Raw genomic sequence first — 27,763 nt, 5'->3', positions numbered from 1 at the left:
TCCACAGAAATGCTTGTATTTAAATATTTATAGAAGCAAATAATAAAAATCATCCACATGCATGTCAACATGTGACTTGATAAAGAACTTGTGGTATTATTTCCGCACAGTAGAACACTTCTCAGCAGTGAAAAAAACAAACTACTGATGCATACACACAATTAAATGAATGAATCAAAGATAAGCATGCAGAATGAAAGAAATCAGATACAAAAGCATATAGATTATATCATTCTACTTATATAACATTTTAGAGTAGGAAAAACCAACTAGTCTACAATGATACAAACCAGATCAATGATTGCCTGGGCTGTGCAGACAACTGACTACAAATAGCAAGAGGGAACTTTCTGGGATGATGGAAGTTCTTAAATATTGACTGGAGTAGTGGTTAAGTGGATATATAAATTTGTCAAAATTCACTAACTACACACTTAACATGCAAGCCTGTTAAGGTATATAAACTATATTCCATACAAGTTTATTTAACATGAAATAAAGCTGCTATATTGACAAAGAAACCCACAATTTCTGTTTGAGTCTTTGGCCTCATGGAAGAAAGCACATTCTCCTTTATAAAGTCTACAGAGGAAGAACTGTACGTGTGTCTTTTTTGAAACATATTTCTGAGTCTGTGGATAACTCTTCAACTTGATGACTAGAGGGGGTCTATTCCTGTTTAGATTGAAAAAAAATACTACAAAAAAGCCCATTTAAGAAACCTAATATCCCAATATTTATAATCTGATGTATATGTATGAACAAACATAATTATACAGTGTATGTAATCACAGCATTAGGAACATAATCAGTCTGAAAATTAAATAATAATAGTGGGTAGGCTGCTTGAGAGAAGCACTACACACATTAAAAAAACTTTATTACATGCCTGGCAGTTTGTCTAATAAATATGCTGAATGAATGAAGCTCACTGAAGATAAATATTTCAAAGTCATCACTGGATTCCAAGACTCTGGCCTTGTATGGAGAAGTGAGATTTTCTCAGTGGAAAAAACAAAAATTGATAAACCTAAGGTAACCACCTACACTGCTAGGCTCCAACCCAAATCCTAGGGCTAATAAGGCATAATCACATTCTGTTCATTTCAAACTGATAGATACCTTATTTCACACAACCGATCTCATACAGATCAGTTCTTTGGAAAATATTTGTAACAAGTGATAGCTCAACATCTCTATCAAGAAGATCCCAGAAAAATTAGCCAATATTAACAAATCAGTTACCATTACTTAGCAAAAGAGCACGAAACAAATATGTAGTTTGGGTCAATTCCTGGCAGAGAGGAAGCAGAAGTGTTTCTGAACGAAAAAACGAAATGGCAGTGCGGCCTGAACTTTAGCCAAAGAAACCAAGTAAGGGCAGTTGAAATTTCACTTTACAGAAAAGCAGGTAGCTAGGAGTATTTTAGCATGAAACTTTCTAATGACTTGTGAGGCATTATGTAAATACAAATAGTGATTCAACCTTCAAGGACATTCCAGGCACACAGCAACTTATTCAATGTTACAACTTAAACAGGTAACTTTATGGTTGCATTTTATGCAGTGCATCTATATAAGTATCTATTTATAGTTAATTATAAAAAAAACCTCTACTATACATAAATATTTCCTTCATTTGTTAAAACTATGCATGATCTCTGTGGATCTTTGTACCCTTGAAGTGCTTGAAAGTACCACAGAGTTCTAGAAAGTTAAGATTAAGTGACCCACCTAAGTAAGATTACGTACACAGGCAAAGGCACTGAAACTTAGGTTCCTTGGTATCCTATTCAGTCATCATTGATTCATTTAATAAATTCATTAAGTAATAAATAATTATAAGCCACTATTTACAAGATCCCTGCCAGAAAGGTTTACAGTTTATAATGAAAACTTTTAATCCAAGTTTCTAATTTTATATGCTTTCAGAATAATTGAAATATTCAGATGAAGGCATCTATAAGACACTTATAATTAGAATCCATTAAGCTTACTTCATGGATAGCATGAAATAAAATGTAAAATTAGAAAAATACCAACGGGTATGAGTTTCAATGCAGAATCCATCAAGAGATTTTTAGAACTCCAAAGGTCATCTATTTTGACAAAAGACCTCTCTGGGCAATTGCATAGTTATGGAGAGTTGTGCCATACAGCAATGTCCAACACAATTGTTTTCCCTTTTTTTATTCTTTGTACAATGAGACTAGATCTGCATTCTGCACAATTCTATGGGAAGCTTCCATAGAAGCTATTTCCAAAGTAGCCTGTATGAATGTACTCAAGATAAAAATCTATAAGCAGTGGAAAGATGTCTTTCACATTTTGTACATTCTATGAAACCAGGTCAGAGCAATCATCGTCACAGCTGCTAGCCAGCAACAATCTTAGTCACTGCATGCCACCACTGGCTGGCAGGTACATGTTTCTTTTCACTCAGGCTAAGGGGATTATTTGGACATTTGGTCTTTTGCCCTTAGTTAAAACCAATCTATTGTGTGTAGTTTACACACACACACACACACACACACACACACACACACACACACACACCCCTACTTTGGACTCAGGGGGTCTTGCCATGAAAAAGCTGTTAAAAATCAGTTGTAAGTTGTGAAATATCTATCATTAGTCTTGACTTAAGAACACATTATGGCATTCTCTTAAGCTCAATGTTTCATTGGGTCTTTATTTCATTATGATTAACATCGTGGATTGGTCAGAATAGGTTAGGCTATATTCTCGTAACAAATAAAGCCTGAAATATTAGTGTCTTATCACAATAACAGTTTCTTTCTCATCCAAAGACAAGTACAAGTCAAGCAACCTTTTTTTTTTTTTTTTAATCTTTTAGTGACTCTGTTTTATAGTTACTATATCTAAAACATGAGACTTAGAGCAGGGAAAGACAAGAATGAAGGAGGCATACTGGCTCTTAACTCCTTTTGCCCAGAAACGATATATGCCATTTTTTGTTCATACTCTAATAGTTAGAACTAGTCACATGGCCCCAATACAACTGTAAGAGAAACTGGGAAAAGTAGTGTCATGCAGATCATGGATACTGTGAACACCAACAGCCTCTATCATATATCTGTTGCTTAAAGTCACACTCACTTCTTTCCTCCAACTGGCAAACACTACTGATTATGTTCTAGTTGCAAGAATTTGTGCCAGCTGCTGGAAGACTACAGATATGAATAAAATGTCCCTAATAGACTGTGGAGACAGAAAAAAATTATAATATAGTTGTGCTGTGATGTAGAAAGAAAATGCCCCAAATAGAGGCATATACCATGTTCTATGAAAAAAAACAAAGAGGAGATGGAATTCATTCTTATGAAGGAATCCTTGAAATGTTAGAGAGATGATGACACAGTTGCTGGACCTAAAGAAAAAAAAAGACTCAGACCAGTTTGATATGGAAAAGAGAAAATGGGGAATGCAACAAATCAGCAAAATGTGAGAAGATACAGCATGGTTGAGGAATGAAGAACTTGAGAGTTTACAGCTGAAGCTGCTAGAGAACTTGGAATGTGAAGCTGGGGGTAGACAGTGCAATATGTTCGAGCTTTATTAGTTTATTTTCTGTATTCGTTAGTTTACTTACTTGTGGACAATTTGCTATTTTGTTGAGTATATTACTATTTGTTTCTTCCACTGTTATTTCACCTTATGAATAGAATCAAGGCAAAAATTTTTACCAAAAGCATTTCCAGTTCTGACAGGAACTGGTTTGCTTTTTCCCTTATATTCTTTTCTCAACTTCTGAATAATATTAAGACTGTAAGTCATAGGATAAGTACTGGATTTATTCCTATCTAATTCTCCTTTCATATTCTTTTTAGTTTTTTAACTTTATTTTGAGAGACAAAGAGAGAGAGAGAGCAAGGGAGGGACAGAGAGAGAATCCCAAGTAGGCTCTGCCCTCTCAGCGCAGAGCCCGATGTGGGGCTCAATCCCACAAACTGAGAAATCATAACCTGAGCTGAAATCCGAGTCAGATACTTAACTGACTGAGCCACCCAGGTGCCCTGTCAGAGTCCTTTCTAATCCAACTGGATATTTACACAGCATGCCTGGCCAGAGCAACAATGCAATTTAAAGATGAATCCCCAAATACTAACACCAGTTCAGTAGGTAAATTGGATCGAGTTTTTAATGTTGGAAAAATAAGGGTTAAAAAAAGAAATCTTGTTACAGTTATGATTAATGCTATGGGTAGTGATGTTTAGTAATTTGACAATGAGTTAAATGGGCCAAGAACTTGGGGCTATAAAAACAAACAACAAAACAAGACAAAAAATAAAAAATAAGGAAAATAGAGAATAGGGTCAAAATTCAAGAAATATATGGCCTTTCTTCTTTCTCTTCTTTGAAAGGAAATGAGTGGTGAATGAACAGGAAAAATGTCAATAGCAAACACTCATTCACATGATGATGTGTCTTAGTGTTGCTTCAAAATGTAACATTTTTTTTGTAATGAAAATGTGCTTATAGTCACTGTTAAACATCCCATCACTATCAAATGTATCTTATTATAAATGTCATTTTACACATTTTTATTTTTGTTTTAGTTTTTAAAGTTTTATTTATTTTTGAGAGACACACACACACACACACACAGAATCCAAAGAAGGCGCCAGGCTGAGTTGTCAGCGCAGAGCCCTATATGGGGCTTGAACCCATGAACAGTGAGATCGTGACTTGAGCTGAAGTTGAATGTTCAACTGAGTGAGCCACCCAGGTGCCCCATTTTACATTTTGAAAGAAAAACTAAAGTCCTTTCTAGAAGTTTCTGCCTTTGTCCTTCAGTTTCTGACACCCTTTCCTCTGTAAAACTGCCATCCCACCTTTTTAAAGTTACTAATAATAGTCACCATTAATTTATCTCATATTATCCACCACCTACGTCCTATATTATCATCTCACCTATACTTTATGACAGCACTAAAAAGTTGATATTATTTCTATTTTGTAGCTGCAGATACTAAGATTCAAGTTTTGTACAAGCCTACAAACTAGCTGTGTCAGAAACAAGGCAATGTGAATTTAGCTACATGACTTAACTTTGAAGGGGAGCAGAATATGCCACCCCCAAATATGCCACATTGGCATATTGATTATGTTGAATTAAAGTTATGTGAGAAACAGGCAGTTCAAGGATTCTCTGACTCTGCTCTGTCCCCCTTGAAACAGGAAGTAAATCTTTCAGGGGAAGTCACCCTTTCAGTACCAGGAGGCAGAGAGCCATCCTTATCACGGGACCGGGAATTCAGAGCCAGGAAGGAAGTATAAATAAACCTTGTCTGCTTTGGTCAGTTTTTTGAGTCTCATATTTTACAAGCTCCTAGACATACAAAATTAAATTTGTTTTTCTCCTGTTAATTTGTCCTTGGTCAATTTACTAATTAGGCCAGCCAAAGAACATAGGAAGAAGGGAAGAGTTTTCCTACCCTACACTTGTCTATTTCCAAATTTGTAAAATGTGAAAAATCACAGTATTCATCTAATAGCTTTATTTACTGAGATAACCCATAGAAGTGCTTAGCACAGTACCTGACAATGACAAGCACTGAGTAAATATTATTATTATTGCTGTTACTCTTATTACCATTTTGATTCCTTGTCCCTTGGGCGTCAATGCTCCAGTTACTTCAAATAAGTTATCTTGGCTTCTTACAAATTATTTCAGTTCTAGAATAAACAGAAGCTTCTATACTAATGTTTAGGATTAACATAACTGTACCTTTCACTTTTCAAGAGCAAAAATGGGGGGGGCTGTCAAACTGGCAAGAAAAACTGCAATATGAATTCTCAAATTCAAGCCCATATTTATTCTTCTGTTCCTTTTCTTCCAAGTAGCACTTGAACTGTAAAAGCGTTTAAGGAACCTAATCTTTGGTGTGACTTAAAAGTTCCTTTCCAGTCCTTCCTCTTTTCAGCTTCCCCAAGAAACATGTTCTAGCCAGTGGAGGAAAAAGAAATAAAAGTAGGAGAAACCAAACCAATGGCTATGGAATTACCACTATCCCTAGCACTATTCACTGACAAATACGAAGTCCTACGTTGAGGACTTGGATCATTTGAGAAAAAAATGGAAGGGATTATTTACAAGTGACTTTCCTTCACTGCTTTCCTACTTTCAAGTTCTTGTACTACTTTCTGCACTCGTGGTCCCAAGGTGTAAATCTCATTTTTTCCCATACAGTGCTGTGGTTGGGGAGCCTGATCTCCAACACCGCCATTTCGCCGCAAAAAAAAAAAAAAAAAAGGCCTCGATGGAGAAACGGCCCAACACTTTCGCGCCACACTCGCAGTGAGAATCTTCCATCACCCCTGCACCGTGCAGGCTCCTCTCCCGGGCAAGCTTTCGTCGCCTAGAGATTTCACAACTCCCCGGGGGGTATGTAAACGGAGCTCTCGTGCACACCTGGCTCCTGGGTTCGCCGCCAAACTACTTCGGGTAAAGCGTGTCACGACCGATCCCGAACAGCAGTTCTCCCCACTTGATTTTTGTCTTTCTTCTCTCTGGGCCCAAACTAAAATCTGAAGTGGAGTGCCCCGAGCCCCAGAGAAAGCGTCTACACAGCCGCGGCGGTCGTTCGGAGCATGCTCAGTCGGCCCTGAGTCACTGGGCGGGGTTCGCCCCCACCCGCTGGCGGCCCGCTCGCCAAAAGCCGGGAGCGCTCGCCCCCGCCCTGCTCCCCCTCCCTCTCTCCCCCCGACGCCGGGCGCGCGCTCCAGGGCACCCATGAGGGCGCCCGGCAGCCGCGCCTCCCCTCGGCCCCCTCTCCTCCCCCGGCTGCGGCGGGCGAGGACAAGTCTAGGGACATAAATAAATAAATAATTCCATTCACCCGGCGACGGCGAGGCGAACTGGCTGCGGCGGGGGGGGTGGGGGCGGGCTGGGGAACGAAGAGCTGCAGCGCCCACCCCGCGCCCGAGACCGGGTAAAGTAAGTACACCCCGGGAGGAAGGGAGGAGGCGGCGGCGGCGCTGGCCCGGAGGAAGGCGAGCGTGCCTCTGCCATCCCAGCTGCCAGCCGAGCCGCACGCGTGTGTAAAAATAATGGCCAGCCCCTGACAAACGCGCCGACGTAGAGCTGGCCGGCGAGCCCTTATATAGACAAAAACCCCCGAAGCGGCCGCGGGAGGACAGCTCACGTCAGCGAGACGCGCAGGCACAGCTGCGCAGGAGCTGCGGGGGCGCAGCGGGCGCGGGCTCGGGCGCGCGCGCGCGGCGAAGAGGTGGGCCCGGGGGGTCCCAGGCGGGGAGCGCCCGCGCGCCCGAGTGCTTTCGGCCCGGAGGCGCCTACGTCCGGGGCTGTTGCGCCGAGATTCTGCGGACGCGGGGCTTCTCCCCCACTCCTCTGCCCACGAGTCTCCCAGGGCTGGTTCCCACCAGGCGTGTCCCTTGGGTGCTAGTCGCCAGCATCTCGCCCCAGGGCCGCGAGCAAGCTGGGGTGGCCTCGTTGCCGCAACACCTGGGGAGAAGTGGTGGTGAAAAGTGTGTGTAGGGGGCGTCTTTTCTTGTAGATGATCGGGAATCTGAGAGGCTGGGAGGGGACGAGATGCCAGGGAGGGAGGGGTCGTTTTCCCTTTTGGTCCCCAGATTGCATAGTGGGGGCAGGCCTGCGCTGGGGCAGAAGGGAGCATGACTGGACGGGGGCCGAGGAGGGCCTGCGTCTCCGGGTATCACCCTGGCTGCGCCGCGCGCCGCTCTGGGGGCGCCAGGTCTGTGCAGGTAGTGCGGGAGGCCGGAGACGCGGCTCACGTGTGAAGTGTCTCTGAGCAGGTGTTGCTCGGCAGCTGCCCTCCGCGGCCCCATCTTTCCTTTACTTCCGCGAGAGGGATTGCAGATTGCCTTGGCAGAGGCGGTCGTGACCAGAGCTACTTTCCCGGTAGGGCTGGGAGGGGAGCTTGTGGTCTGATCCAGGGATATTAAAATTATGCGCTCGCGCGCGCACACACGCACAGGCGCGCACACACACAGGAAATGAACGGTTTTTCTACAAGTGACTCTACCATTCCTTCCTGGAGAAGTAGTATTCAGTGGGATGGGTTGAGTGAGGGTTGGCCAGTGTTAGTAGGAAACGAATATTTCATGTCCTCCTCCCTCTGAGTAAAAGGTGGGCGCTAGATGCCCTTTCCTGGCACCCCGTGCATTACAAACCCAAATGGAGAGCTCAAGAGGGCTGCAGACTTTCAAAAGACACATTAGCTTGAAAGTGCTGTCATTGGAACCACGAATACTAAATGTGCGTTTTGGGGAAGCGTGGCTAGAAATCAAAGCTGGGTGGTGGCTGCAGAGAGAGTACATGAGGGTTGAACAAGGTGACCCTTATTTAGCCCTGGTGAAGCAATCATAGCTCCACTTTCTACTTCTGACCACATTGCATTTAAAGCAATCTAAGCAAGTGGGCAACTGAATGATTCAGTGAGAGGGAATGATTATTACCTTAAGCAACTCGGGGTGTTGTGTAACAACTCATAAAGTCAGAAAATGGTTTTTTTTTTTTTCTCCTCAAAATTCACATCAGCAGTTTGCAATTACATACTGCTTCCCCCCCCTCCCCGCCCCCACGGAGTGTTTTAATAATGGTAAGTGACCTGAAATATTAACACCTGTTTTCCAATGTATGCGTTCTTGAATCCTCCTATAAGTGCTCAGTTTATTTCTGGATATGCATTTACTCTTTAAGATATCTGGCTTATATTTTTTGCCTAGAACCCTCCTGCCTAGGGCAATGTGACCTCTGGAAATTTTCCTTATCCAGAGTCATATTCCTTGGTCATGAATCTGGGATAAAAAAGAAAATCCCCTGCAATTTATTTTACTTCCTATATTCATTCACTGAACATTTTTTTTCAAGACATTCACATTGGAAAAGGTAATTAACTCAGAGTTAGACATAGACTTCAAGGTCAGTTTTGCACTTTCGTAAGGTTGAGTAATTATTTAACAACCTCCCTCAAGTTTTTCTTATTCTTCAAATGTGGTTGGTGGTGCCTACCCTGACATGCTGTTGTGACAAATAAAGTGTGTGGAAAACACCTAAAATATAGACTAGCTATTTTTGAACCCCTGAAATCATTATAGACACTGCGCTGTGATTACCAAGATGGATGAGGGCGAAATTCTCCTCTCAAAAAATTCACGTCTGGTTACCCAGGTTAATCTTCCTCCTATACTTTTAGCTTTTTTAATTTTTTTTTAATATAAGTGTTTTTAATTTTAATAAAATTTAAAGGTTTATTTATTTCTGAGAGAGAGAGAGAGAGAGACAGCATGAGCAGGGGAGGGTCAGAGAGAGAGGGAGACACAGAATCTGAAACAGGCTCCAGGCTCTGAGCTAGCTGTCAGCACAGAGCCTGAAGCAGGGCTTGAACCCACAAACCGTGAGATCATGACCTGAGCTGAAGTCTGACGCTTAACCGACTGAGCCACCCAGGCACCCCAAGTGGTTTTAATTTTTAGGTTTTTATTTAAATTCCAATTAGTTAACATACAGTATAATATTAGTTTCAGGTGTACAATATATGATTCAGTATTTCCATAATACCAGGTGCTTATCACAACATCCTCTTAGCTTTCATTCAATTTCCTTATCAGTGGAAGGGACATATATCCTAAATAACTTGAATGGGATTTAGCAGTTGTAAGAAATGTTTATAAGAACTGCTAAAAGGCAATTGGAGAAAGGCACCTCGCCTCAGAAGCTGGTGTATTACGTTCTTTTGCCTGTTGAGAGTGACCTCCTGTATAAACAGGAAATGGAGGATTTTCTTCTTGTTATGAGGGGAAGACACTCTTTTCCTGGAATTTATCTTTGCCACTGAATTGATTTCCATCTTTTGGAACAAGAGACTAAATTGCAGTTTATTACACACTTTGGATAGACTACAGTCCACCTGCTCTGAAGAACCAGAGAGCATAGTAACTAACAATACCTCTGTAGGCTTATGATGTCCTAGCCACTGTGCCAGAACACTGTTTTCTGTAGGTCTGTCAATATCCATGTTTGCAGAAGAGGAGTTTAGGTGCAAAGAGTTAACTTGCTTAATTTACACAACCAGAAGCCCAGGTCTCTGGGGCAAAAGAGAGATGAGGGTAAGAGCGGGGCCTTTGTAGTCTGGTCTGTCTGGGTTTTGATCTTGGCTCTGCCATTTATTAGCTAGGGCAAGTTGCTAAACTTCTCTAAATCTCTGTTTCTTCATGTGTGAAAATTTCTCAAACTCTGTTTCTTCATATATATAAAAAAGGATAATATTCAATTTCATACATTGGTTGTAAAAATTAGATGAGATAATACCTGTGAAATACTTAGCACTGTGCTGAATACATGCTAGTCGTAGCTAGTGTTAAGATTTAAATATGTGGCATTAGGGCTGTTATGTTGTTAGAAGGATCACTGGCTCATTCTTCTTAACAGTTAATTTGGGAATGCTTGGAAATGCCTGGTTTCCCATTAGATGGCCTAACAGTGTTGGATTGCTTCATAAACCGTTACATGGGCTCTCATTGTCTTGAGAGGTTATCCTTGTTTGTCACAGGCTTTCTCAAAACTGGATCAAAGTGATTAGGAAATGTGTTGGGAAACAACTGTACACCAAGTCTTGGTGAGAAACAGAACTTAAAAAAAAAAAAGTTAAAGAGACAGCTTCATTTTCTCAGTTGGTCCCTGAAATGGTGAAGCCAGGTGCCTAGTCTGCCTGCTTGGGAGATTCAAGAGTTTATATCATAATATGAGAGAATAGCCTAAGGTGGACGAGTGTCCAGAGAAAAAAAAATAACAGTTACTCCACAGACATGGCGGTTAGTAAACAGGATGGAGGTATGTGCATTTATGTATAAATTGGTATCATCAAGAATCTTGGGAAAAAATTAACCAGTTAAACAAACTGAACTTGACCATAATAAAACTAGTTCAGCTAGCACTGGACTAATTGGTGCTTGGGTGCACCAGAGACGTGTTCAACATATTCATACATATCAGTGTTAACAAGTGATGCCAATATTTTTGAAAACATTTTTCCATCCTAATATCAAAACCTCTTGCAGATGTTCTTATTAATATTCATTGAAATCCCAAATGAGTTCATGAAAATCTTATAGGGCATTTGAGTGACAGCTATGAGATGCTGGTGTAAAGATACTTTTGTTAAAAGTTTTGTGCGATTAGGATAGCCTTACAAAAATAGACATATTTAATTGTTCAATGATCTAAACAAGTAATTATTTTTTGGTATTGTTTGGCATTAAAAGAGCAATTTTTCAGTTAAAAATATTTAGTATGAATGGTGAATACAAGGAAATATTTGTTTAGAAAACAAAGATCTTCATAAAAAGTTAGTATTTTTAGGAAGTGTTTTATGTCAAACATCAGCTGTTTCCTCACCTAATAATACAATAAAATATATTCTTGGTAATCATCTACAGCCTTAAACAGACTCTGATTAGAGCTAATATGTAGATGAATTATAATTTATAAGAAGAAACTGCCCTGCTAAGTAATTTCCTTGAAGACCACTTCTTTTGGAACTAGATTAGATATGAATAAACAGCAAAACTAAAAGGCATGAATTTATTTGAGCAGTTTCTAAGGAAGGAACTATATTAATGATTTTCCCTTATTTTAAATCTGTCTCCAAAATTTCATAATCCAAAATTCTGTCAGTTCTTTTCAACTGTGCAAAAGGTGTATTCAGTGATAAACAGCATCATGTGATAGTGTTTCTCAACAGGTGATACTGTTGGCATTTTGGCAGGACACCTCTTCTTTGTGTGGGGACGCCTCTTTCATTGCAGGGCATCTAGCATCTAGTGTTTATGGCCCCTATACTCCACATGCTGATAGCTTCCCCCACAGTCATGGTAATCACCAAGAATTCTGACATTTAAATGTACCTCTTAGAAGAGTGGTTCTAGATGTGGTTGAAAACTGTTGGCCAATATGATCAAATTGAGAACGTTTGAAGAAATTGTCCTTGAGATTAGAGTATTTACAAAAGCATCTTTTGTTTTTTCTTCAGAGGATATCTCACGTGAAAATACTTTGATTTGAAGGACTAAGTTCTTTCTTGTAAGCTGTATTAAGCATAATTATTTAATAATCATGTTATCCTAGGCTCCAAACCTTCATTTGCTTTAACCTGGCAGCAGCCTTGGGCAGTGTTGGCACCTGCTGCTTTTTAACCTCCTTTTTTTTGGCTTCCAGGCACGCCTTGTTCTCTTCTCTGCTCGTTTGCAGCTCCTTGTTGGGTTCTCCTTTCACCTCCTACTCATTAAACTATGTGTTCCTCAGTTTCTGTCCCGAGTTTTTCTTTTGTGTGTCTTCTGTCATTTGACAAAGCTCATCCTCTCTTGGCCTCTGCCTTCTCAGTATGAATAACTCCCACATCAATATATTCAGCTTTGACCCTCACAAAAGCTTCACGCGTACCTTTCCAAGTGCCTGCTGGACAGCTCCCCTTCACTGGTGCTGCTAATAACCTCTTCAACACTGTCCTCTGAACTGTCTGTCTTCTTTCCTTTGCTCCCATTGCTTTTGTAGGTGTTAGTATTCTAATCTAGAAGATTTGAGACCTCTCTCCTTCTAGAAATGCATCTCCATGTCAGTTGCTAAGATGTGACAAGTGTACAACCAAAATACTTCTTTCACATTTTGCTCTTTTCTGAAGTTGCCACAGATTCTGGGCTCTTTTGACATACTACCTAGAATCATGTCAGTCTCCTGGTGGCTCTTCTCACCTCTGGCTTCTCACTCTACCGCTTAATTCTGTAGGTGCCACCAGATAGTGTTACTGAAATACACCCCTCTTACTTGTACATTTCTAAGTTATGGTGACTACCATTTCCTGGGTCTAAGGACTAGCATTCAGCCCCTGTAATTCCAAAAATTGTTCTAGGCTTATCTCCCACCACTGTCATACTTGAGTCCAATTGAACTGTCCCCTCTGCCTCATTCATCTGTATTTTATTTGCTGCCACATCCTTTGGCCATGCTATCCTTTCTTTTGAAAATGCTCTAACTTCCTGCTATTTCCATTTCTAGCTTTAACCTCACCTTCATGACTAAGTTTAAATACCATGTTCAAATTTCCTCTGAAGCCTGTAGATAAGTAGAAGAAACTTTTTTACAATTTTAGCAACATAGCATTTGTAATCTGTCTTGATTGTTTTAAACATTTTATTATAGTTGCATTTGTAGAAGTTTTTAGTTTCTCTAGATAGTGCAAATTTCTGGATGCCAGGTATAATTATCCACATTTACATATCTTTTAGCACTTTGGTGCAAGAAATTTAGAGGACATATGTTTGCATTTTTATGCACTGTTTCTTCAGCATCTTTAATAAATCACCGCCTATTGTTTATTTGAAGTATATATACTGAGGGAGTCTATTCTTTTTAAGGCATTTCCAATTATAACAGAATTGTTTTTGCTTCTACCGAGAGTCCTTACTCAGCTTTCTGAGGCTACACAAAATAAAACCTTCATTGGGTTGATTGACAGCCTGTACATATGTGGTGACAACTTATATGTCTTATATTTTCTCTATCAATTTCACATATTCAGTCTTTCTTTTTTTAAATGTTTATTTATTTTTGAGAGAGAGAGAGAGAAGCAGAGAGAGAGGGAGACAGAGGATCCAAAGCAGGCTCCATGCAGGCAGCAGAGAGTCCGATGGTGGGGCTTGAACTTACAAACTTTGAGATCATGACCTGAGCTGAAGTCAGATGCTCAACCAACTGAGCCACTCAGGCACCCCTCTTCCTACGTGTTTTTGTAACCTGGTTAAGGCATTAACCTGGTATTTAGAGGCATTCAGATTTAGAAAGTCTAGATAGTTTCAGCGGTTGCCTCAAATCAATCTTGGGAACCAGTGTAAGTCGTGCCTGTGATTTTTCAGAGGCATTAAGCAAGCAGTGACCCAGGTCAAGTTAGTCTTGCTAAATAAGCTAAATTAAGCTTTGTTTGTATGACTGAACCGGTTTTGTCCACCCAGGAATTTTCAAGGCTGGCCTCTGTTTATTTTAGTAATACTGTTTAAGTACTTCCTATGTGTCTGATTCTTTATATATAGTATTAATAATTCTCATTATTACCATGTAAGATAGATTATATTCATCTACTGATACAGAGAATAAAGACTCAGCAAGGTGAGGCTGCCCATTAGGGAACCGCAAGAATCAATGCCTTAGTAGATGTTTCAATGCAGGTGAGATGATAATGGCAACTAAATCTTGCTCCCATATCTTAAATCATTTTAGATTAGTAAATAATTAACAATGCTATATGAAGTACTCTACACAGAGAGCTGAATATATGTGTAAGATATTGTTCCTGACACCCTGAGGAGACTATAATTTCAGAGACATTCTTGATGTGTATACTAGTTATGGGTATAATCCAGAGTAGGATTGTCAAACAGTAGAGAACAGTGATAGTCTGCAACAGAAGTTGGCAAACTATAACCCTGGGACCTTAACTGCTGCCTCATTTTGTAAATGAAGTTTTCCTGGAATACAGCTACACTCATTTGTTTCTACATTTTCAGTGGCCAATTAATTTCCTTCCGCTGGATAGAGTTGAGTAGATATGACTAAGTGTGAAACCTAAAATATTTACTATCAAGCACTTCAGAGAAAAAATATTTATTGATCCCTGCTCTAGGATTTCTGAAGAGGGAGACTTTACTGTGTGATACAGGAATCAAAAAAGGCTTAAATGAAAGAAGTGGAAATGTTTTGGAGCTGAGAGGATAGATTTTCAGTGAAATGAGGAGTTGGTCAGTGTAAGTGCCACAGACCTCAGAAGCAAAACTAAACACATGGATAAACACAAAAATCTGCTGAATAAGGAACATAATACTGTATATAATTCATGTAATATTATAACCAAGGTCTGTTGTGTACCTTATAAGGTCTGTTAGTGTACCTTTTGTAAGTAGAACAGTGATTCTTACACTTGAAGGTGTTGCAGGATTTTTTACCATAATGCCCAAGATTTGTCGTCTCGCCACTTTGAAGAATGCAGAGGTGGACACAAAATGAGCAGCAGGCAAAAGTTTGTTGGAATATAAGATTAGAAAGGAAGAATAGTAGGAAAGCTCTCTACAGAGAGGGGACGTTTGATAGTGAATGCCCAAGGACTATAGACAAGGTTCTGGTCAGCCCTCCCCTATACTTTCCCCCTTGTCTACCCTTATTGGCTTGATAGCTCTAGGTGCTGGGTTGTCCATTCCTAATTGGCACCTTTCCATTGTACGGCCATATTTCGGTCTTTTGGAAACCAGAGGAGTTGGTGGTGTCTGTTATATTTTCCCTTATACCTGAGGGGACCTGCTGCAGTCAGACACTCCCAACATTGTACCAAAATAGGTGTTTTTTAGCATCCAGGGACCTCAGTCCCTAATCTTGCCTTCTCTGTGTCCTGAATCCTATCCCTATCATAAAGGGACATTTGTACAAATTGGTGAATTACTTAAAGGATAAGATTTTTGTTTTACTCCGTAATCTGACTGTAGTATAGTCCATGTGGAAAACCACTGATCCAGAATACTTACTCACTTGATAAAACTGATTATTTCCTGTAGAAGGACAGAGAAATTTTTTTTCTGACAAGTTATCTAAACCTTCAAAAGGTACATGCATTCCGGACATGTGTTAATTAGTTTTGTTAATCACTTGCTTTAGTAAAAAAAAAAAAAAAAAAAAAAAGCGCCAGTACTGTGTCAAGAGCATTTCATACCGTATCTTATTAAAACTTACAATAGCCCACTGAGGACTGAGGTAGATATTATTCCCACTCTACGGAAGAGAATACTAAAGATCAGGTAGAACAGATTCTTGGCTTAAGACTCTAATCTACTAAATAGATCACCATGGTACAATATGACCAAGAAATTGACTTTTTTTTTTTTATTTCTAGGAGAGAGAGAGAGAGAGACAGCGTGAGCAGGGGAGGGTCAGAGAGAGAGGGAGTGACAGACTGAAACAGGCTCCAGGCTCTGAGCTGGCAGTCAGCACAGAGCCCGACGCGGGGCTCGAACCCACGAACCGCGAGATCATGACCTAAGCGAAAGTCGGTCGCTTAACCGACTAAGCCACCCAGGTGCCCCAGAAATTGACTTTTTTAAAAGGAAACCCCAGAAATTGACTTTTTAAAAAGGAAACCCCAGAAATTGACTTTTTAAAAAGGAAACCCCAGAAATTGACTTTTTTAAAAGAAAACCCCAGAAATTGACTTTTTTAAAAGAAAACCCCAGAAATTGACTTTTTTAAAAGGAAACTTTTGGGGGCGCCTGGGTGGCTTAGTCGGTTAAGTGTCCGACTTTCTCTTAGGTCATGATCTCGCGGTTCGTGGGTTCGAGCCCCTCGTCGGGCTCTGTGCTGACTGCCAGCTCAGAGCCTGGAGCCTGTTTCAGAGTCTGTTACTCCCTCTCTCTCTGACCCTCCCCTGCTCACGCTGTCTCTCTCTCTCTCTCTCTCTCCTAGAAATAAATAAAACATTAAAAAAAAAATTTAAAAGGAAACTTTTGGAGCTAGGACATAGATAGGAATGGACTTAAATACATTTTTTTAAAAAGTGAATTTGCTGATTTGTTCTATCGTATGACTGAATACTGTTTTGTTAAAAGCGTTGTGCTGTGTTTTTATAAAACTTGAGTCTTTCTCTACAAATGTATCTGCAGATTTTTATTGAAAATACTGATGTTTTATTGACGCAGAACTTTCTATATCCTGTTTCTTTTTGTCTCTCTCACTTTCCATCTATAATCCTTTCTCTCTTTTCTTTACCTGTTAATGCTTAGTTGTTTATAATGTCTTCTTTTTTCCTCTCCTTTTTCTGTAGTATCCCTTCCTAATATTCATAAAAGTCCCATTTACTTATTGCATGGTATCTTCACTGTAGCAATTAAATGCTTCAATGTATTTTCTAAAGCAATGGTCTCTATTAAAGGAAAAATGAAGAATCAATGCAACTTAATACAAGTTTGTTTTTTTTTTTCCTGAACTTAGAAAGCAAGAGATACTGCATAAGTATTTGCATATCACTAATGGATATGACAAAATAATAAGTAGATAGGAAAAGGTGAATGATTCAGAAGAAGCTACAGGGAGTATATGAAAATGTAAATCTGTCCCTCATGGGCTACATTAGCATCTCTGTGGAGAGTAATCTGGCCACTTGAGCCATGGAGAAGAACATTAATTACATACATTAATGGCCTGCTACAGAATTCACAGATACCAGTTTTAAAGCTCACCTAAAAATTATTTCCTTTTTTTAAATCATTAATTGCTAAGTAATAAATGCTGTTAATTTAAAAAGAAAAAAAAGCTGCTTCAGTGAGGAGACATACACATTTTTATTGTTATTTTATTTTTATCAATAACATAGACTTGTTACTCTATCTCAATAAGGTACCGGGGCCCATTGTCTACATTTGTTTTCAAATGTTCAATAAAAAGGGGGAAGAGACACTTCTGTACACATATCACCAATTAAAATTAAAATCTTATTTTAAATGCTTGGAAACTTAATTATTGTTCATTGAGATACTTCACTACTTATGATAAAAATTATTATGCATATTGGGTCTATAACTTTCATTTAAGAGAGAATGTTCCATCCAACATTTTTAGTCTTTTAGCTATTTAAATTATTTCACATTTTATTAGGGCTCTTATTTTACTAGATTTTGTCTTTTAGCGATAATATTTAATGCCTCCTCAGCTGTACGTTCATATATTGAGTTGTGGTCTATAAAATCTAAATTTAAAAATGTGATTTTTTAAAAGTATTCTCTTGTGTCCTAAAGAGTTTCAGAAAGATTTGCTTACTCAGATTTTTGGTATTGGAAAAGGGAAAAGCGAAGGCAAATAGCATAGTTGGTGCAAATTGTGTGCCAGAGAGATGGCACGGGGAGTTTATACCCATTACCCACATAATCCTGAAAGTCATTATCTGACAACCTCAACAGCACTGTAACATGGGTATCATTCTCACTAATTTGGGATTGAAATGAAGCATCTGATGTCTCAAGCATGTTAGATAACAAAGCTGTATTTTCAAAATCCACATTTGTCCTGTTCCATGTAGTCTTCTTAGGTAGAGTAGAATCTTCCCTCTTTGAACACCCATTTTCTAGAAAAGGAAAATAATGAGGAAGATAAAAGAGAAATATTTAGGATTCTGCCCTCTTAAATTATGCTAATTAAAAACGTATTTTTAAATCCCAAATTCACATGTGTAAGTCTCAAAAAACAATAGGCAAAATTAAAAGGACAAGAAAAATGTTGACAAAACTTTATTTTGCCCCTCTTCCGCATTGTCTTAATCTGTTCAAGCTGTTTTAACAAATGCCATAGACTGGGTAGCTTATAAACGACAGAAACTTATTTCTTACAGTTCTGGAAGCTGCAAGTCTTAGATCTGGGTGCCAGTGTGGTCAGGTGAGGGCCTGACGGTTGTAGACTTCTCCTTGTATCCTCACATAGCAGGAGGGACTCAGCGGCTCTTTGGGGTCTCCTTTACAAGAGCACAAATCTCATTCACGAGGGTGGAGCCCCTAAGCCCCTGACAAAGGCCTCATTTCCTAGTATCATCACATTGGGCATTACGTTGTCAACATATGAGTTTGGGGGGGCCTCAAACATTCAGACCATAGCACACATACATGATCCTTCTTTCAAAAAATGTCAACTCTGAACTATGTATGTTGCAACTGACGTTAGCACCAAGAAATTAGGTAGACATGGGTAACACTATTAAATTAGGACTATGTTTAAATAACTGGGATTTGAATATTATTTTAGTCTTTTCTGAGTACTTGATTATGCTTTATTAAACAGGTGCATTGATCTCCAGTTATACCTTAATGAGAAACTATTCACATCTAAAATCCCAAAATCTTAGTAATAATTGGCTCATTAAAATACCAGAACTTCACCATAATTTGAATTCAGTATAAGAGTCCATCTTAAACCCATTTCAAAGGGATTTATGGAAACCTTCATTATATGCAATTTAGCTCTTAACTATAGCATGAAAGGTCAAGTACATTAAGCTGTAGTACCTAGAAGATGGTGCTATAATGAAATTCTAGTATAAAGATTAAAAATGCGTTTCTTTTGTGGTAAAACAATTTCAGAATATGTGATTGAGATACTGCATGCTGCAAACTGTGAGGCAGTTGAGTTGAACACTATCTTGTTTATCAGAGTTTTATTGTGTCTAATGCTCATTTCGTGTGAGTGGGATTTTTCGTTATAGATGAAATGAATATAATTTATGCATTGTACTTATAATATCCCTTCCTAATTCCAAAAAGATATCCAATCAAGGAGGTATGCGAAGATTATCAGATATTATTAACACTTACTGAACAATATTTTATAGGAGAGAGTTGATGGGTAAAATAAGAAATGCTCCATTGTTAATTGAACATTTCTGTGGACAGATTAAGAGCATAGTCCATCTATTTTTAGGTCATCTATAGTATTTATATTTGGTAGTTTACCACAACAAAGAGTCTAAGGGCAATAATTCAAACAAAGAGTAGTTTACAAATCAGATATTCCTGTATGCATGGGTCTTGCACAGAAGTGGAACTAGAGATTCAAATTGACCTATTAGGATATTAATCCTGAACTAAACAAAATCATATCCCCATATAATCTATTGGGGTGACAAGAGTTTCCATGTGGACTCTTTTGGCTCCTGGAAAGGGCCATCTTTTGTAATCAAATCATTAATAATTTGAAAAGGAATAATTATAATGTGCTCTCCATGTTACGAAAAGCATCAGAATAATCTAAGCTGATCAAAGTGCCATGGTTCTTTACCCTTATTTCATTAGAGAGTCAAAGTTTATTTTAAAAAGTAGATATTCTTTGTACAGCCATCTCCTTCCTACATTCCTGGGAAGTCTCTCAAATTCCTAGATCTCTGGAAATGGAAACACACATAACCACTTAATTTATTCATTTTTCAGTATAAGTTTTATTTTAAATATACCAGTGATCACTAATAAAAACTCTTTACCTTTGCTTGACATTGACTTTTACCTTTTCTTTTCCTTTTTAATCTCTTATATGAGAGATTTCGTGGTAGGGTTGAAAATAGGTATATGGAAAATAGTGTATGCCAAGATTGGTGAACATTCAGAGGCTCAATTCTCAATTTTCAGATGCCTTTATGAAACCACCACACTGTGTGTGTAGTTACACAATAGTTCCAGTCATAATACTAGCAAACTTATCAGTCATTCATATCTTTGGTGACTATTCCTGTTCTTGGATTGTCATGGATGGTGTTGCCATTGCTCCAGAAATCTGTGTTTGGCCTGTTGCTGAAAATGTTCTAAGCAATGTAAAGGCATTTATGTGGCTGGCAGTTGGGTTTTCTGAACTTTACCTTGCTCATAAGATGGGGGTTTATCCTGTGAACTCTAAAGTGCCAAAATCTAACATGATGAACCTGTTGAAGCTTGCTTATTGCCTCATCTTGGACTTTGGCCTACTTCTTGCTCCATGACTTGACTCTGCTAGATTTTGGCTTGGACTTTGGCCAGGACCTAGTGACTGTTCCCTGAAATGCCCTTCATTTTAACTGGAAGAAGAAACTACAAATAATAGTCATAAGAACCTAACAGTTGCCAGAAGCCAAACTGAGAAAGAAAAGTGTAATGGACAGGCAACAGCATGATGCCTAAAGAACTGGCTTTTAACTTTACTACGCTGGGCCTGTGACCTTTAAGTAGAAATACATAGAATAGGGATTCATTGTTTAGTATCTTACCTAACATATAACAGAAGAGTTGGCGGTGCTTATTAAAATATTCTGTAAAGATAGTGTCCTGATAATACGTAAATAATATCATTTTATGGGAATTCTCTCTTTTGCTTCTGGCCAAAGTATTTCATCATTTAGTTTGAACAAAACTAAAAAAAAAAAAAAAATAGGTAGCAACAACAAAAATCATTTGTCATGCAACTGAGATATTCTGGGTAGGCCACTTAAACTTTCTAAATTTGTGCTTAAGATCTCTGTAAGTAAGCTCATTTCCTGAATTTATTTTAAATATTGATGACTTTTAGTTTCTTTTTTTAAATTAAAAAATAAATTTTTTTATTGATTTACTTATTTATTTATTTTGAGATACTGAAAAAGAGAGTGAGCCTGAGAGTGAGTGGAGGACAGCCAGAGAGGGAGAGAGAATCCCAAGTAAGCTTTGTGCTGCCAGCACAAAGCCCACTGGGGAGCTCAATCCCACAAGCCGTGAGGTCATGACCTTAGCCAAAATCAAGAGTCAGATACCAACTGATTGAGCCATCCAGGCACCCCAGGTGTTTTAGTTTTTTTAATGAAAAAAATATTGACTTATTTATTTTTCACAAATGCAAAAAAGAAATATTCTGAGTTGATTTTTAAGTTACCTTTTGAGTTTTATTGTATAAAAATTGCCATCTTCTCAAAACTTTGCTACATTCTATTTCTTATTCAGTTGTCTCAAGTCAATTGTTTGTAAGGGTAAAAAGTATAGAGTGTTCAGTAGAATGAGCAGGGGGAACTGAGTCACTTTTATTCTGGAAAAAAAAATCATCTGTGGATATAAAAGAATTACAGGATTTCAAGAATAAGCCCATTATATGGTACGTGTTTTTTATTTACACAGTTCCCCTAACATTCATTATTTAAAAGGTAACTAAAACTCTTCTCTACTATTACACTTAATAGTGTATTTTCTAGTATCATTACCTAGTTAGGAGTCATATTCTGAGAATTTACTTGACATGACTGAGATTTTATAGATTTTAATTTTTACATGTTTTGACACAAACACATTCTTTGGAGAGGTGACAGGCTAATTTTATTAAATAATCTAGATTCTTTTCTTTTTTTTTTTTTTAATATTTTTATTTATTTCTGGGAGAGAGAGAGAGAGCGTGAGCAGGGGAGGGTCAGAGAGAGAGGGAGATACAGACTCTGAAACACGCTCCAGGCTCTGAGCTGGCAGTCAGCACAGGGCCCGACGCAGGGCTCGAACCCACGAACTGCGAGATCATGACCTAAGTGAAAGTCGGACGCTCAACCGACTAAGCCACCCAGGCGCCCCTCTAGATTCTTTTCTAATGCATACTATTTTGCATTAATGTGTAGTGTAATGAGTAAAATCACTTATATTTTTAAAGCATTATTGTTAGGCCCATTTCACCATCAAGTATGGAAAAAAGTTAATCTACATATATTATTGCTCTATTCTGTCAGTCTTTAGTCATGTGAATGTATTACCTAAATTAGTGCACATTCATAAGGGGTTTATGAAGGCAAAATTTTTGTTAATAAAATATATGCACCCTTCTCATTAATCATTATTAATATGCTCATAAAATTCTGCTTGGCTTTGGACAAGCACTAGCTTCTAGTCTAAGTTCAAAATTTTCCAAACTTATTTGATTTTAGCCATTTGAATAGAATTTCATAGCATTGAAATTTAATGGAACACCATTTAGGAAGCATTGCCTTGAGACAAGATCTTTGTGTTTAAGACAAAATAGAATTTTGAAAGTCTTACTTATAAAGCCCGGCATGGGTCTGAAGAGTAACTAAATTCTGGATTTCATTGTCACAGTTTTAAACATGTGATATATTCTCAGGTGTCTTACAAAGCATAACCAATCATAAGAAAATGATAAACATTAAGGTCATATGGGTTACTAAAATTTTAATATTGATATGGTAAACAGCAGTAAGAAGCAGAATGATAAGTGGAATTATTGAGGTGGGGAATCAGTTGAGATCTGGGGTCTGTCTTAGTGGACTCAAAATATTTTAGCTTATGAACTAAAAGAACAATTCTCATGTGAGAATACTATGGTTATCTTGTTTATTATTCATAGAATCACTCTGCCTTTCCAAATCTTGGGATTTTAATCATTAGAAAAAGCATTGTCTTCTGGTTCTCCTTATATATGTATGATGTGTATTGCCACGTCATGTATAGAGGCAATCCAAAATTTGAAAACCTTTGCTTATAAAAGCTTTAATTACTGAAATATGGCTTTAGTTTGCAATAGTTGACTGACTAAATTTTGTGTAATTTTGAAGGGTTTTGTTTGGCCACATAGGAGGCAAAGATATCTAATGCATATTGCAGGAATACTAAGAAAAAAACTTAAACCATTCCTTGTTATCTGTATATAGTATAGTATTACAGCTTATAGCTGTATCACTGAATTGCTTTTTTTTAATAGTTTATTGTCAAGTTGGTTTACATATAAAACCCAGTGCTCATCCCAACAAGTGCCCTCCTCCATGCCCATCACACCCTTCCCCTCCCCCCCATACCCATCAGTCTTCAGTTTGTTCTCAGCATTCAAGAATCTTTCATGGTTTGCCTTCCTCCCTCTCCCCAACTATTTTTTCCTCTTCTTCTCCCCATGGTCCTCCGTTAAGTTCCTCCTAATCCAACAATACGTGCAAACATATGGTATCTATCCTTCTCTGCCTGACTTATTTTTCTTAGCATAACACCCTCAAGTTCCATCCATGTTGCTACACATGGCCAGATTTCATTCTTTCTCATTTTCATTTAGTATTCTATTGTGTAGATAAATCACATCTTCTTGATCCATTCGTCCTTTGATGGACACTTAGGCTCTTTCCATGTCTTGGCTATTGTTGAGAGTGCTGCTTTGAACACTGGGGTACATGTGCCCCTATGCATCAGCACTCCTGTATCCCTTGGGTAAATTCCTAGCAGTGCTACTGCTGGGTCATAGGGGAGTTCTATTGTTAATGTTTTGAGGAACCTCCACACTGTTTTCCAGAGGGGTTGCACCAGCTTACATTCCCACCAGCAATATAGGAGGGTGCCCGTTTCTCCACATCCTTACCAGCATCTAGATTTCTCTGATTTGTTCATTTTAGCCACTCTGACTGGCATGAGGTGGTATCTCAGTGTGGTTTTGATTTGTATTTCCCTGATGATGAGGGATGCTGAGCATTGTTTCATGTGTCTGTTGGCCATCTGGATGTCTTCTTTGGAGAAGTGTCTGTTCATGTCTTCTGCCCATTTCTTCACTGGATTATTTGTTTTTTAGGTGTGGAGTTTGATGAGTTCCTTATAGATTTTGGATACTAGTCCTTTATCTGATATGTCATTTGCAACTATCTTTTCCCATTCTGTCAGTTGCCTATTAGTTTTATTGATTGTTTCCTTTGCTGTTCAGAAGCTTTTTACCTTGATGAGGTCCCAGTAGTTCATTTTTGCTCTTGATTCCCTTGCCTTTGGGGATGTCTCAAGTAAAAATATTTTTTAAATATTTCTTCTTTTTTAAAATTTTAAATTTTTTTTAAAAAATTTATTTCTGAGAGAGATAGGGTGTGAGCAGGGGAGGGTCAGAGAGAGAGGGAGACACAGAATTTGAAACAGGCTCCAGGCTCTGAGCTGGCTGTCAGCACAGAGCCTGATACAGGGCTCAAACCCATAAACCATGAGATCGTGACCTGAGATGAAGTCGGACGCTTAACTGACTGAGCCACCCAGGCGCCCCTATCACTGAATTGCTTAATTATCTACACCATTTATATGATTACCTGCTCAATAGACTGTACAGATTTCCTTAAACACACAACTCAACATCCCTAAGTCATTTTTTTCACCACATTCTGAAGCTTTATCCTATATACTTTATACTCAAACATTTATTTAAATAGATAGCTAACCAACATAAATTATTATATTGTTATAGATTTAAAGTATGATTGCTTAGTGGTTTTTGCTTATTATCTTTACATATATTATCATTCCATTCTTCCTAGTGTGACTGAGACCAATGAACCTAAAAATATTGTTGTACTCAATAATGGGGCTAAAAGATGAGTAAAAGTCACCCGCTTTCCATAAGCACAAGAACAAGTTTCCCGACTTTTGACTAATGTTTGCCAGTCTACTAAAATAGGACACTAGACTTTTCCTTCTATACTCCATATACTCCATATACCTTTAAGGTAATGAAAATTAAGGTTATGCAAAGCTAATCCATTTAAAGGGATGGCTGTTCCCTTCCAGGTCCAAAAATGCATGACAATTAGCAGTCTTCATTGTTCAACACACACTTCTCTGGTATGTGACTTTCCCTTCTTAACAGTGGTTGTGGTTATAATGTACACAAAGATATTCAGGTCATGAAATTCCAAAGAGAAATGGTTGTTACTTTTGATAACTGGTACCACCATTCCTCTTCCTTCACACAGTTCACTTTTTTCTTTATTTTGTGGGAATCACCTATCTATACTGAAATTTTGGTGTAATAAATGATATATTTGATAGTAGCATTATGTTTTACTTGGAAACTGGCTATACTTTCTATGTAGAATTCTATGCTGATATAATTTTGTTATTTTTCTATTCCTATATTTTTCTATTTGCAATACCTGACCTTTCCATGGATCATTTTATTTCTCAGATACACTGAAAATTCTATATGTTAGATGTATTTAAGGTGAGCATTTAAACTTTTTGACTGATCTCTCACTTTAACATCAAGATTTTACTACATATTTTCTGTTGAAGTGGACATTTATCTGATTTACCGAGTATGTACCCTTTTCCTTTTCAGATTTATAGGATTTATAAAAATTTTTTAAAAATGTTTTATTTATTTCTGAGAGAGAGAGAGAGCAGGGTAAGGTCAGAGAGAGGGAGATACAGAATCTGAAACAGGCTCCAGGCTTTGAGCTAGCTGTCAGCACAGAGCCCAACGCGCGGCTTGAACCCATGAACTGTGAGATCATGACCTGAGCCTATGTCAGTCGCTTAACTGACTGAGCCATCCAGGTGCCTCATCCACATTTTAATACTTAGATCATATTCTTAGCATCTGAACTGCTTAGGGCCCTAGAGGGACAGAGAGGGCTGGCAGCTGCCTAACAACACGTGAGTTCTGCAGTTGAGTTCTGTGTCGACACTGTTTTTGTATTTTTCTCCTCTTCCTTAAGCTGTGCTGAGTGGGTTTTGATTTTTTTGCAACTATAGATCCCTGCCTTTGAAAAAGGTTTGATTAATCATGTTATTCTAAGTTCTGACTGCATAAAGAACTCTGAGTGTTACAGATTCATTGTTGAAATTCTAGATGCAAAGCAAAACATATCAACTTGGAAATTCTCTACTGCTTCATGTAAAAACCTTTTCCTCTGAGGACATCCAAGTTATATTGAATTTATATGTTTATAAAAAATAGCATATGGAGACATCACATTACGGTTTGCATTAGAATTAATACTGAGGAGGCAGGCATCAACCAAGTGGCCTTACAAATGGGATTATGATGCAGTTTTTGCCATGGGATGCTCTAGAAGTTATCACATTTCTTGGCATTTTCATTAGCCCGGAAAGTCAATGACTAAGGCTCTTCTCGTCAGTTTATATTCTTGGTTTTGCAAAAAGAATGACATTTGTACTTGCAGCTCTGTGACACCAGGATAGAATTAGGGTTGTGTATCTCCTTTGGAAGGAACAGAACATAGGAAATTGGCAGGAGAAAATGGATGAGTCTGTGTAGCAGAGGAGGAGGTAGGAGGCATGCATTTGTGAGGAAGAGAAGTCAAGCGTACAATCAGAATATACCTCAAAAGGAACCATATGGGACTATTAATCAGAAATATAAAATTATGCACAAAAATTCACCCCCTTCAAATCTTATGGCCTTTTGACTGCTTTCCTTAGTTGTGCAAAGTTGGTCCACTGATTATACTTACCAGCTAGCTCAAACATAATCTCCTTTGGCAAGCCAATCTGAATCGAGGCAGAATATATAATTAAACAGTCTGCCTAGGATAGTAGGAAGTAGTGAGGCTAAACTGGAATTGGGTGCCCCATTACTGTCAGTAGGAGCGGTTGGCTTTTCCAGTGTTTTTCAACAGCAAGTCTGATTCAAGAGTTGGCAGCCTGTGGTTTACCCATGGGTCTCTTCCATTTTTCTCTCAAGTCTATTCTCTTTTTTCTTGATAATGTGAGTTACGTGCCTGCATTCATGAGCCTGATTTTCCCAGCCTCACTTTCTTCTGCTATTAGGACTACTTTATACCTGTCTCCACAACTGATCACTGGTTGTAGAATTCTCTGGCTACCCTATCTATGAATACTAGGGCACAGCCATGTTCTTTACAATTTCCTTCCCTGGGGAGAGGAGTCATTGAACTTCAGCCCAGGAGCTAAAGTCCTGCTATCCTAAAGTGGATCATATTTGTGGTAACTTGTAGCTCACCTAGACTATAAGCTACACCCATCATGTACTCCGCATTCATTAGGTTGGGGTCCTAATTCATGGTATGGATTCTTCCTAATTATTACTAGTGATTGTCATATGTCCTCTAATATTCAATCTGATATGAATGTCTTATTATCTCTGCAACTGTCTAACACTATTCACCGTGTACAAGAATTGCCACACTACTAATTGTTTTCCTCTCATTCTTAGATTACAAAGACCTTGAGGGGTGAAATCATGTCATAGTCTCCTGGGATGCACACAAAGTGTTCCTATTGTCTATTTCTTTCTGACAAATTAAGTCTACTTGTAAAATCATTGGCTCCTATTCACGCTGCCCTGTCTGAGTGTGATCAAATTACTGTGTATTACTGTTTGGCACTTCATGTTAGTAAGTGGTAGTTTAAATTATTTTAGAGTTGTTTAATATTATTTTTTTTTTTTACCATATGCCAGAAGCTCAAAAATCCTCTA

The 27,763-nt window shown here is 38.5% G+C and overlaps 1 protein-coding gene across 1 annotated transcript in view; it reads left to right on the top strand.

The window, feature by feature from the left end:
• The first annotated feature begins 6,765 nt into the window (after positions 1-6,765).
• SLC16A7 (solute carrier family 16 member 7) overlaps positions 6,766-27,763 on the top strand; it is a 169,958-nt gene continuing 148,960 nt past the window's right edge. Inside the window, exon 1 of the mRNA XM_039221252.1 lies at positions 6,766-6,961. The gene's annotated coding sequence lies outside the window, so the exon portion shown is untranslated. The remainder of the gene's footprint in view (positions 6,962-27,763) is intronic.

This window comes from Hyaena hyaena, unplaced genomic scaffold (genome assembly GCF_003009895.1).
Source record: "Hyaena hyaena isolate Hyena2069 unplaced genomic scaffold, ASM300989v1 scaffold_972, whole genome shotgun sequence".
Taxonomy (NCBI): Eukaryota; Metazoa; Chordata; class Mammalia; order Carnivora; family Hyaenidae; genus Hyaena; species Hyaena hyaena.
Note: the sequence above shows the minus strand (reverse complement) of the source record. Positions and strands in the feature narration are given on the sequence as shown.